Genomic DNA, 12,386 nt, shown 5'->3' on the forward strand with positions numbered 1-12,386 from the left:
GGAGACTTCCCTGGAAGTCTTTCAAGTCTGTCTCAGATCTGAAAAACATGTTTATTCAAAAGCATTCAAATGACTTCAAAACATAGAAAACATTAAAAATAAGGTAAAACTTAAAACAACCAAAAGAGTTTTCAAAAGATAAGAGATTTAAACAACAAGAAGTTACCAAATGAAAAAAAAATGATTTATAGATCTACCTTTAAAGTAGTAGAAGATGAAAAACATGTAATAAAAAAACCTGCAAAAACAAATAAATCAGTGAGAAGATAATAACAATAAATTGATATAAAATTTGATGTTTTTAAATTCAAATAGATTAGAGAGAGGTTGAAAAGTTTTAGAATGAGAAACATTACATTTTTGTAGCAGTCATTTGAGAGGAAAAGATAAAATGTGTAAATTTTCTTTATGTAGAGAGACAAAAATTCTAATAATGTTAAATATTATTAATTCAGAAGACTTTCAAGTAAGTCTTCTATTAGAAGATTTCCTAGAAGACTTAGTCTTCTAATAGAAGACTCACTTGAAAGTCTTCAGAAATTTACTATTCGCCCAAAAGACTTCAATATTTTTAACGGAAAACTAAAAATATTTTTAGCGGGAATTAGAAGACTTTCAGAGAAGTTTTCTAACCGATAAAATACTATTCACCAGAAGACCTAAATATAAACCCTAAACTCAAATAACTAACTAAATAGAAACGAACACTTCAGTTACTGAAGACACGCTTTACTAGCTCAGCGATCATTCATGTACCCCGGACGAAAAATCAAAAGGCGGATAGTCTAGCACGATGTGCCAGAAAACAATCGTCTTTCGTCGTTCACATGGATGCGGAGTTACCGGTTTGGTTCGCAGAGTCTATATGAGTATGTTTGTTGATGACAAAAAAAAAAGAAAAAGAAACAAACACTTCATTAAACTTAAAAAGTGTTTAATATATACACAAAACTAAAAACATATAAGTAAAAATTGATTTTTTCAGAAAAAAAATTAACTTCCAAAAATCTAACCCTAAGAATACATACAATACTACAACATATGTTACCAAACCCTAAAGAATACCATGACACATTGCATTCACTCATCTATGTTGAAAACATTTCAATTTTACTAGATCTTAGTTTATAACATTTGCAAATGTTTATAACTACATGATCTCAATTTTTCCCATCAAATATTTTTTATAAAATTTATAAATTACTTTTAAGATGTACTGTATGAGAATACTTCATATAAGTCTTCCATAACCTCAAAAGACTTAAAAACTTCAGAAGAATTTACAAAGTTATATTCGTAAAAATTAATTCTGTTTTTTTTTGTTTAGTCATAAAGGGCTCGTTATAATTTTACTAGCTTTTTTATATTAAAATCAAATTTTGAGTTGGTAAATTCTATTCACGTTACATTTCTGCACCAAGCCACCAAAACAATGGTTGTGCCATAATGAAAATATCACGTAGCTTAAGTTTCCTTTTGTTTTCTTTTCTTCTTAACTTAAGTTGCCTTTTGTTTAACAACCAAAAAATGAAATATATGTTATCGAAATTCAAAGCAATATACATTTAATTTAAAATTATTGTATTTATCTATTCTATTGAAACTGAGGTACAAAATAATATTTGCCTATTTTTAAGTGGGTTCTTACCGATTTTCACTTCTTTTTTGACTAATTCTAAAAATTTCATTTATTGTTTACATTTAATTATTTTATTACATCTTTTACATGTCTTTTTCACTCTTACAAACTAATTCATTAATTGTATTAACATGATTATTCAATGTCATTTATGTTACGTATTAACCATAATAATTTCACGTGTTTAAATAAATTTGCTCCATTAGTGACACGAATTCAACCGGTTAACAAAATTATTTTTATTTGCTTAATCAGTTAGATATGAGTATTCAAGTATACGTTCGGATAAAGATCAGTTTCTACGAGTATCGGATTTTTTGGATTTTAAAACTACAGGTGGGCTGTAACAGATGATCGGTGCACTCCATGACATTAGTTGGAAGATATTCCAAACTCGGATCAAGCAGTGTGGTATGCTTTCGGGCTATTCCACTCTGCATCACTAAATCCTCGTAGGACAGACCGGATTAGTCGATAGGATTTATCAAAAAAGAAAATATGGGCCAGATACATAATATTTTTAGAGTTCAACTCTTTGACAAAATATTGTCCAATTATTTTCACATTTTACCCTTGTTTTTGTGTATGATGGCGAGATACTCTTTGCGCTTGTTTTACCCTTGTTTTAACTCTTCCTTTGTTTGGTAATGATGATTTGTGCTTGTTTGACTTGGAAGACGGGTCTTCGATAGTCCTCTTTGTGGCCCTAATATTTTTAAAACCGGACCGGAAGCTGAACCGGATAACTATTGGGTCACGTTTCAACATGGTTCGACCAGGTCAAACATAGTTTAATAATTTGGTTTAATATATTTTTAAAATATAAATTTAGAAGTAATGTTAGTAAATATGATACATAATTAAAATATAAATAAATTAAATAAATAAGCATTATAAATATAAACTAGTTTTATATTTATACGGATAGTTTTAAATAAATAAGCATTATAAATATAAAAAAATTTAATCTATTTTACTAAGTTTATTCTGCATCAAATGATTTAACTTCATTTCTATAGATTGCTTAACCACCTTCGGATTTCTGATAAAATTTTATTATGAGTCATTTTTGTTTCCAGCATTTTCTTATCTTTTTCTTATCATGTATTTTAAAATGGATCACTATTCTAGGAACCAAATATACTACAATCCTGATCGTTTATCTCATCCACATGACGTCCAAAAACAAAATTCCTCTCACCCAAATTACCATGAACATGTTGGATATCACATTATTATGTCTCAATTCCACTCCAAGTAACAAAACACTACCACCAACATCCATATGACCACTTGATATATCATAGATTTCAGTAGTTTTCTAGGCTATTTGGAATTTTCAATCTATGTTTTCAGGTATTATAGGTGCTTGGATGCTTTGGGAGACTTTGGTGAAACTTTGCAGGGATTACAAGGGATTTTCGTGATGATTTGGAGCGATAGGAATGCATAGCAAAAACGAATTGATCGATCGGTGGACACTTTCCGCATATTGTAATCGATCGATTGGACGAGCTGGAGGCGAAGTAATCCGTCTTAGAAAAATGCATCGATCGATTATCTCAACTAATTGATCGATTGGGCGCACGCGAGCTGGACCTGAAATTTTCCTCTTTTTTTTTTGGTTTGACATTTTTCTCAAAAGTGCCCCTTGTCTGTAAATACCTATTAGGACGAAAATTAGAAGGATGAGCTTTATTTTGCAGCATAATTTTAGGTTATTGAGTTGAGGGGAGGCAAGAGATTATTTTCTGAACCCAGTTTCTTCTATTTTAATCTAATGATGTTTTCTATGATGATTTGTGTTTCTGCTTCTATGTCTGAGTAGATCCACTGTTCGGTTGATGATTTTCAATGGAAATGAAGAGACTGAATGTATATAATTGATAGATTAGGGAATTTACATAGAATTCTTCAGTTGGATTGTTCTTTATGCATGAACTTCATTGATCACTTAGTTCATTGATCTTAGGTTGATTATAGGTATTTGTAGTTGGTTTAATTGCCTGAAACAAATCCTTGTGAGCAAAATATCTTTAACCTGCGAAAGTTGATGTTATTGTGATTTGTGAACTTATCAGAACTTGTTCTTTATGTGTGTTCATCTTCCTGAGTCCAACGAAAGTTAGTTCATTAGGTTGCTTAAACATAGTAATTGGAGCCATGAAAGTGGAAAGATTATAAAACAGAGTTGTGAGTTCAAGAATGGTTCTTCATTGATTCCTTGGAAAATATATGCATTCATGACCTAATTTCTTGTGAATTACCCGACGCCTAGCACTTTTCTTTCATAGTTTATATCGTTTTAATATACTGTATTTATTTAGTTTGCCTACAACCAAAAATATTGTGTCTTCTAGCTTGATTTGAACTGAGAATTGAAGTGTGTATATAGTCATTGTGGATTCGATCCCCCATTACTACTGTGTACTTTATTGTGCACTTGCAGTTAGTTCATCGGGTCAAAATGATGCAGCAAGATATTTAGAAATTATCTAAATTTTTTTATTCACTAGTTTACATAGATAATTACTTCTTATTGTATTTTCTATATTTTAGTAGTTTTTCTATTTTAATTAAGATTTGGGTTTTCATAGATTTAAGGATTTATTATAAATAGACATCTAAACCTAAAGTTGTATTCAGTTTTGATTTGATTAATAAAAGAACTTTGGCTTTTGGGAGAATAATATTATTTATCCCTTGTATTGATTTGATTAGATTCATCAATCAAGAAGCAGGTCCCAAGCGAGGATTCCTTAAAATCCCTTGGTTGAGCTAGCAGGTCCCAAGCGTGGTTTCCATAACCCCTTGGTTGAGCTGTTTATCGTTGCTTCCGCTCCATCAGGTGGTATCAAAGCTGTGTCTCTTTGGTTTCTTAATCAAAGAACGATTATGGATGTCATGTTGATTAGCAGTTGCAATCTCTATCCTTTCGTGGATGAAAGTCATTTTGTCGAGAGAGAATACTATGAGGTATATCCAGAGATCTATGGTGATCCGATCTATGACAATTATGAAGACGATGTTTATGTTATCGACTTTGTTTTCAAAGAAAATTCCTTTGAAAATCTGAGGCATGAAAACTTTGTATGAAAACGGATTATTGAAGATCTTGTGCAGAATCATGATAATTTGGTGCGTCCAAAAATAGGGTTGAAAATTTTGTGCAGAATCATGTTGATAATATGATACGTGCAAAAATAGGGCGAAGTCGGTCTGATGCAGATTTCGTGCAGAAGAACAAGTACGAAGACTGATTTCAAATATCTATGTGGTGACAAGAACCCTACTGAAGATTCGAGGATGAATCTTTCTTAGCATGCGAGACCTGATGCAGCAAGATATTTGGAAATTATCCAAATATTTTTATTATTCACTAGTTTACATAGATAATTAATTCTTATTGTATTTTCTATATTTTAGTAGTTTTCTTATTTTAATTAAGATTGGGGTTTTCATAGATTTAAGGATCTAATTTTCATTTATACCGGACACCAACATTTTAAGATGCCAAAAGGCAAAAATAGAGTAAGAACAATCTCATAAAAGTAGATCAAGAACAATCTCATAAAAAATCTACTGATCTAGTTTTATATCTGGCACAAACGCTTCAAGACATCAGAAAAACAAAATCAAATGAAACATGAAAAGGAAAAGTAAGTTAAAATCACACGAAACTGCCATTCATTATAGCAGCCACCGTAACGAGCGACCAAGAACTACTGTTTCAGATAATAAAGGAAAAAAAAAAAAAGAATAGCATATATCATCTTAGAGTAAGAACGATTATAGATAAAACTAAAGCGTAAGTTCATATTACATTAGCCATGATCGTTTCTTAGCCGCAAGACGCAGAGGCAGCGACCAAAAATTAAACGGGAATAACGGAAAAACACAACACCGATGACGCAGCGGCAATTAACAACCAGTAGAAGGGACACTGACTGAAATTTTTAGCGGTACCGGCGTCTTTTTTTGTGTCTCCAGAAATCCGTTGGCGGTTACTTTAGCTTCAGATTCTATTATTTTGATCACTGTCACCGTGCTTTTTCTTGCCACTCCTGCTGCATCTAGCGGTTAAGAAACGAACACGGCTATTATTGCCTTGAAACAGATTGTTTCAAATTAAAGAGCGTAAAATGTCCTGATTTTAAGATATAGCACACAATAATACTATATGGGTCAAGGTCTACCGTTTGGTCGGTTCGGTAATGTTTTAAAATACTGCATATAAAAACATAACATCATTATATTTTTTGTAGAAGCAAAACTAGTCTAAGATACAAACAACATTTGTTCTCTCCACTACATAATTGGTTTCTCCGGTTCTTCTCTACTTCTTAACTGGTAATTGGGTTAAAAAGATCTTAATAGATATACAATCAACCGTGAATAGGAGAGGGACATAAGATCTTGAGTGGGTATAGGAACCAACTCTGATAAAAAGCCATGGTCTCCTACATTCCAATCACTTATCTTCAAACCCATTGTATTTCTTTATATTTTAAATACATTTTCTTGTCCCTTTTAACTATTAACATGTCATGTTATAAATTAATTTTTAAAATATTCAGTGGTTGGTGGTGTACTGCTAATTGTTGCCTTGCTGTAATATCTAATCAATTTTTATTTGCTTTATATATGGAAAAACCCAAAATGGCAGATCTTTTTCAGAATCTTGCTATCTTTAGTTAAGAAACCTTTGACTAATACTATTTGGTAAATAAAATAAACAAACAGCTGGAGTAGCTCAGTTGGTTAGAGCGTGTGGCTGTTAACCACAAGGTCAGAGGTTCGACCCCTCTCTCTAGCGATTTTTTCTTTCCAATCTTTTTTTTTTTGTGAAAGTCAGTTTCTATTTTCTTATTCACGTTTTCGTCTTTATGTTTTAGGAGTCAGATATCAAATCTGTAAACGCGTGCATTAACGAAAAAGAAACTCAAATTTCTATAGATTTGATGCGTTGAATCTGAATCTCATAAATTTGGTCTGGGGTTTGACTTGAAATGCTTACGTTTAATAAATAATTAAACAGCCAAATTTTAAGGTTTATTTAAAGTTTTACTTAGGTTCACCTTTAACATTATAGCCAACAAAAAAAAAAGTATTTAGGCTGTGTATACCTACAATAAACCAAAATTAAGAAAATGTCTCTTCACTGTTCGGCACACCGTTCTTAAACCAATATTCCACTGATGCCCCTACCAAGCTATATTACCTACTCCATCCGTTCCTAAAAGATAGAATTTTTAGTATTTTCACACATATTAAGAAAACACATTAAACTACCATAATAAATGTACCGTTTTCTGTAATTTTCAATTTTCAATAACTTTTAACCAATAGTAATTCAATAAAGACAATTAATTTTCTTGAAGTTTACAATTTTTTCATAGAAAGCATAAAAAATACATTTTTCTGAAACAAACGTTTTTTCTAGAAAATCTATTATTAAGGAACGGACGGAGTATGATATATCTTATCAAATATACTTGTGTCAGAACTTTTACCGATACCAATATGCATAAATGCATAGTCATTACGCTATATTCTTTTTTTTATAATGATTTAGGAAGAAAAGGAGTGGACAGAACACATACTTCTTAAAAAAATCAAGAAACTGGTGGGAAAAGGAAACAATTCTTCTCTCTAGTGTAAGTCATCTCTCTCTGTCAAATGAATTTACACTTCCTTTACGCACAATCTGTTGAAAATCTTTTAACAATTTTACTTTTTTTGTTCCTCGTAGATATTTGAATTGCAGCTACACAAGCAAATCTTCACCTCCGGTGAAGAACCAACCAGAGAAAAGGTAAATATTTACCACAAACCCAAAATAATCAAAACCATTCTTGGCTCACAATGAACCCGTTATCTTGGTTGTATCTGATAGAGAGTCAGAAACCGATTCCTATGCTGACCTAACCGAGACAGAAATGTATGAGTCTGTCGAGACGAACCATGTTGCTAACATTGTGGCATGCATTTGTGAATCAGAAGATAAGAAGTGTTTCTAACACACATGCGAGAAATCCAATCAAATGACAGTGTCTCGTCAGCGTCAAAACAATTGGCCTTGATGGTGTTACCACCGTACCAATATATATCATTTGTCTAGTGGAACCTTTTATCGTCTCCCTTATTGTTTTATCTTCTCGACTATTGCACAATTTTTAAAATGTCTAAGCTTTGAATCTTGTCATCTTATGATGTTGATACTATTTTATATGAACCTATGAAGAGTACTAAACTAATAAAGTAGTTACTAATGTTGTATGAGACCACTAATTAATTTGTTAACACTTGCAAAGAGAACACTGGTTCAACTAATCTTATACGATAACTAGTTTTGCGACCCGTAAGTTAAATGTTAACATGATTTCGTTATAGTTAAAATGTTACTACCATGATTTCGTAACCGAATATTAATATATTAGATGCTAACTTGCAAATAGATCATCAGTTCAACTAATCTTACAAACTAACTTTTTTTTTGACCCGTAAGTTGTAGGTTAACATACTGTGGTAGTGTCTGCTTTTATGTTTGACTTGAAAGTTGTTCTAGATTTATTTTCTCCATAGAGGACACGTGCTGTAGAAACTTCCTCATATACTACAGACCTATATGAATTGAAACCGTAGCGATGTTAATATGTTATCCTAGTTAAATAATCTACAGCAGACCTAAAAAGATTGCAGCCGGCTACTATATCGTACTTGTATATATACTAAGATATTTTCCCCCTATTTTCATGTCAACATCTCTCCTAACGTGGCAGCTGGGAAGAGCAATTTAGGAAAACCATTCAAATGTGCTACAGGGTTTCGATGGTTTATCAGGAAAACTAGTATTATCTTCAGTGCGGTCGCACAGATCAATTAATTTTACTATATTAAAAGTTTTTAAATCATAAAACTGATATGATTATCAACATATCAAAATAAATTATTATTTTAATCATACTTTTGTTATCAAAATCACATATTTTTTAATCTCAGGTAACACATTGGATCGTAAGCTTAGCACATTGTATAAAAGAATAGATTTCATATAATGTTTTTAATATCGAATATATGTAAACTGTCATTAAAATCTCTTAAATGAATATTTACCTGTACAATCGTTTTTATATCTGAATTATATATCTGTAAGAAAAAACTCATAGGTAGATTAGTAGAGTTAACAAACTTTAGAATAATATATACATAAATCCTTAGTATTTAAATTGGAATATGTTTCCCCTACCGAGCCTCACATATAGAGACTAACAGAACTTTCATTTTTCTAACTCCCTTTTAACCTTTATCATGTTTTGTTTCACAAAAGCTTGATTTATATTTCTTTGTATATAAAAAATGTATACAAAACTGAGTTTCGTTTATTTAAACAGTTTTATATATCAAAATTACAAATGTAAATGTGTTTACCTTATTCCACAAGATAAAGATTTTCAAATTGAAATCATTTCATGTCTCTGGTAGTAGTACTCTGAAAGAAAACTATGACTTTCGATTCCTTTGTAAAATCTGATAGAATCTTCAACTTATACTTCTAAAGAAAGAATCATAGAAATTTTTTTTTTAAAAGAGAAGAATAAAGATCTTTATCATACTCAAAACTTTTTTAAAAAAAAGACAAAGAAAATGAAACAGATAGAGAAGAAGAGGAGAGAAAAATACAAAAAAAATTAAATGAAAGGAGATGAAACAGTTAATATTGAGAGTTGCTGAATTTTTCAACGTGTTATGATAATAATTAGAGAAAAAACAGAATTTTTTTTTCAGTTACTAAATATCTACAATCAAACGAACGTGGTGATACAGATTTGTGTTTTTTTTGTACAATTAACTTTTTAAAAACAGTTATAATTTTTTTTTTAATTTTTAAGGTTTTAAAAAAAAATTACACATGTCAAATTTTGATTGCACAAGTGACTTGTGTTTTAGTATATAAGTGATGGGTAAGTAGCTAATTTTGGCTCAAAAATGGTATATCCACCAAATTAACTCTAAAAAAATTGTCAACTCATATTTTGTTTTTGTAATAAAAAATGTAAAAATATATTAAAAATAATAGTAATTACCAAAAAAAAAATTAATGTTGTTAACGCCGCAGGAAAAACTTTAAATGTTAAAAGATTTAGAGTTTACCCAAAAAATTAATATTTACCTAAGGATTTAAGATTGAGGGTTTATAGTTTAGGTTTTACCCAAGATGATATTTTGTTTTTAGTTTCAAAATGTTGGTTATATATTTTTGGAAACCATTATTTACATGTCATTTTGTTTATATAATATTGAAAGCCGAACTCATTGCGGTTGAATGAATTGCATAATAACATAGCTACAGTTTTTTAACTGAAACAATATTTTATTTTTATATAAATGGTGTATTAATTTGTTTTGTTTGATTTATCTTTTCGCTCTTATAGTTTCTCTATTTACCCTTAAAATTTTGTAGTTTTATCAATTCTATTAATTTTACCAAATTATTATCTGCTGATCAAACTTTTCACAAGTTCAATTTATATTATGTATTTTCACTAAATATATATTTTTTTAGTTTTATATCTTGTTGGTTTTTGTTTTCAAAATGATTTTCTTAAAATATTTATTTTGGTTATGTATAAATTATTGATTGTGGTTTTATATCATTTTTTTAGTCTATGTTTAAATTTGAGGCTCAAAAAAGATTCTGAGATTCATTATCTTTAAAAAAATATATGTTGGTCTATGTTTGATAAACGTGAAAGAAATAATGTAAAAGGTTGTGCTCATTTTTTATTTTATGAATTTGTCTATTTATTTTTGAGATTTTTCTATTATATTATATATTTTCCAAATTTTATGTTAATAGATTTATTTTAAATAATAAAAGATGAAAACTTTAGCACCATACAATAATATTTTTAAGATTTTCGTTTATGTGTCAGAATTGTAGAATATTTATTTAAGGTGGGAATACAAGAAGAGAGTAAATTCTACTATATATAGATATATGTTGACAAAATCTACACTACAAAAAAACACAAGCTTAACGAGAAAAATTTTTCCTCGTTAATTTTACGTCGACTTTACGAGGAAATTACACGGAAAAATAAAATCAGCGTTATTTCCTCGTAAAGTAACAACGAAACAGTTTCGTCGTAAAGTCGATGTAAATTGACGTGGCTTTTACGAGAAAAGCGTATTTCCTCGTACATTGTACGTAAACTTAGCGTGTTCTTTACGAGAAAATAATTTACGTCTACTTAGCGAGGAAATTTTGAATCCACCAACTTTGTTTGTCACACGTTTTTTTCTGCCACCTAACTAATTTTCGTCGTAAATTCGTAGGAAAATTACAACTACCAGATTCAAAAATTTTCTATAAATAGGGACGTTTGAACATCATTTTAAACACACCAACAAAAAAACGTGAAAGAAAAAAAATGGCTGTTTTCGAGTTGCGGAGGTGGATGTATAGTCATAGAGATGTTAACGGGAGAGTGACGAAAGAATACCTTGCGGGGCTGGAGACATTTATGCATCAAGCAAATTCAACACCGCTCGCCCAAGAAAGTGGTAAGATGTTCTGTCCTTGTCGGAAATGCAACAATTCGAAACTGGCAAACCGTGAAAATGTTTGGAAGCATTTAATAAATAGAGGTTTCACGCCTAATTATTATATCTGGTTTCAACATGGAGAAGGTTATAATTATGATCAGAATGAAGCTAGTAGTAGTAATAGCAATTTTCAGGAAGAACCGGTTGATCATCATTTGCATAATGAACATAGTTACCATCAGGAGGAGATGGTAGATTATGATAGGGTTCATGATATGGTAGCTAATGCATTCGTAGTTCATGATGAAGATGAAGAACCTAATATAGATGCAAAAAAATTTTACGAAATGTTAAACGCAGCAAATCAACCACTTTATAGTGGTTGTAGAGAAGGTCTCTCTAATTTGTCGTTGGCTGCTAGAATGATGAATATTAAAACTGATCACAATCTATCTGAAAGTTGCATGAACGAATGAGCAGAGTTGTTTAAAGAGTATTTTCCAGAAGACAATGTGTCTGCTGATTCTTATTATGAGATTCAGAAACTGGTTTATAGTCTTGGGTTGCCTTCGGAGATGATAGATGTTTGCATCGACAACTGCATGATCTACTGGGGAGATGATGAGAAGTTAGAAGAATGTCGATTCTGCAAGAAGCCATGATTCAAGCCGAAAGGACGGGACGTAATAGGGTACCGTACCAAAGGATGTGGTATATACCAATTACAGACAGATTGAAAAGATTGTACCAATCAGAGCAGACTGCTGGAAAGATGAGATGGCATGCCGAGCATACTCAGGCGGATGGTGAGATGACTCATCCATCAGATGCAAGAGCCTGGAAACATTTTAACAAAATACATCCGGATCTCGCTAGCAATAGCCGAAATGTGTATCTCGGATTTTGCACAGATGGATTTAGTCCGTTCGGAATGTCAGGGAGACAATATTCATTGTGGCCAGTCTTTCTTACGCCATACAACCTGCCACCGGAGATGTGCATGCAACGGAAGTTGCTATTCTTGACCATATTAATACCTGGTCCGAACCATACAAAAAGGTCCCTGGATGTTTTCCTACAACCACTGATAAAAGAGTTGAAGGATTTTTGGTCAACACGGGTGAGGACGTATGACTGTTCAACGAAGATAAATTTTACGACGCGAGCGATGCTTTTGTGGACCATAAGTGACTTTCCT

General features: G+C 31.2%; 1 non-coding gene across 1 annotated transcript; it reads left to right on the forward strand.

The window, feature by feature from the left end:
* The first annotated feature begins 6,381 nt into the window (after positions 1-6,381).
* Positions 6,382-6,455, forward strand: TRNAN-GUU. Its single transcript has one exon. It is a non-coding gene; the product is annotated as a tRNA-Asn (tRNA).
* Positions 6,456-12,386: the final 5,931 nt, after the last annotated feature.

Source organism: Brassica oleracea, chromosome C7, assembly GCF_000695525.1.
Source record: "Brassica oleracea var. oleracea cultivar TO1000 chromosome C7, BOL, whole genome shotgun sequence".
NCBI lineage: Eukaryota > Viridiplantae > Streptophyta > Magnoliopsida > Brassicales > Brassicaceae > Brassica > Brassica oleracea.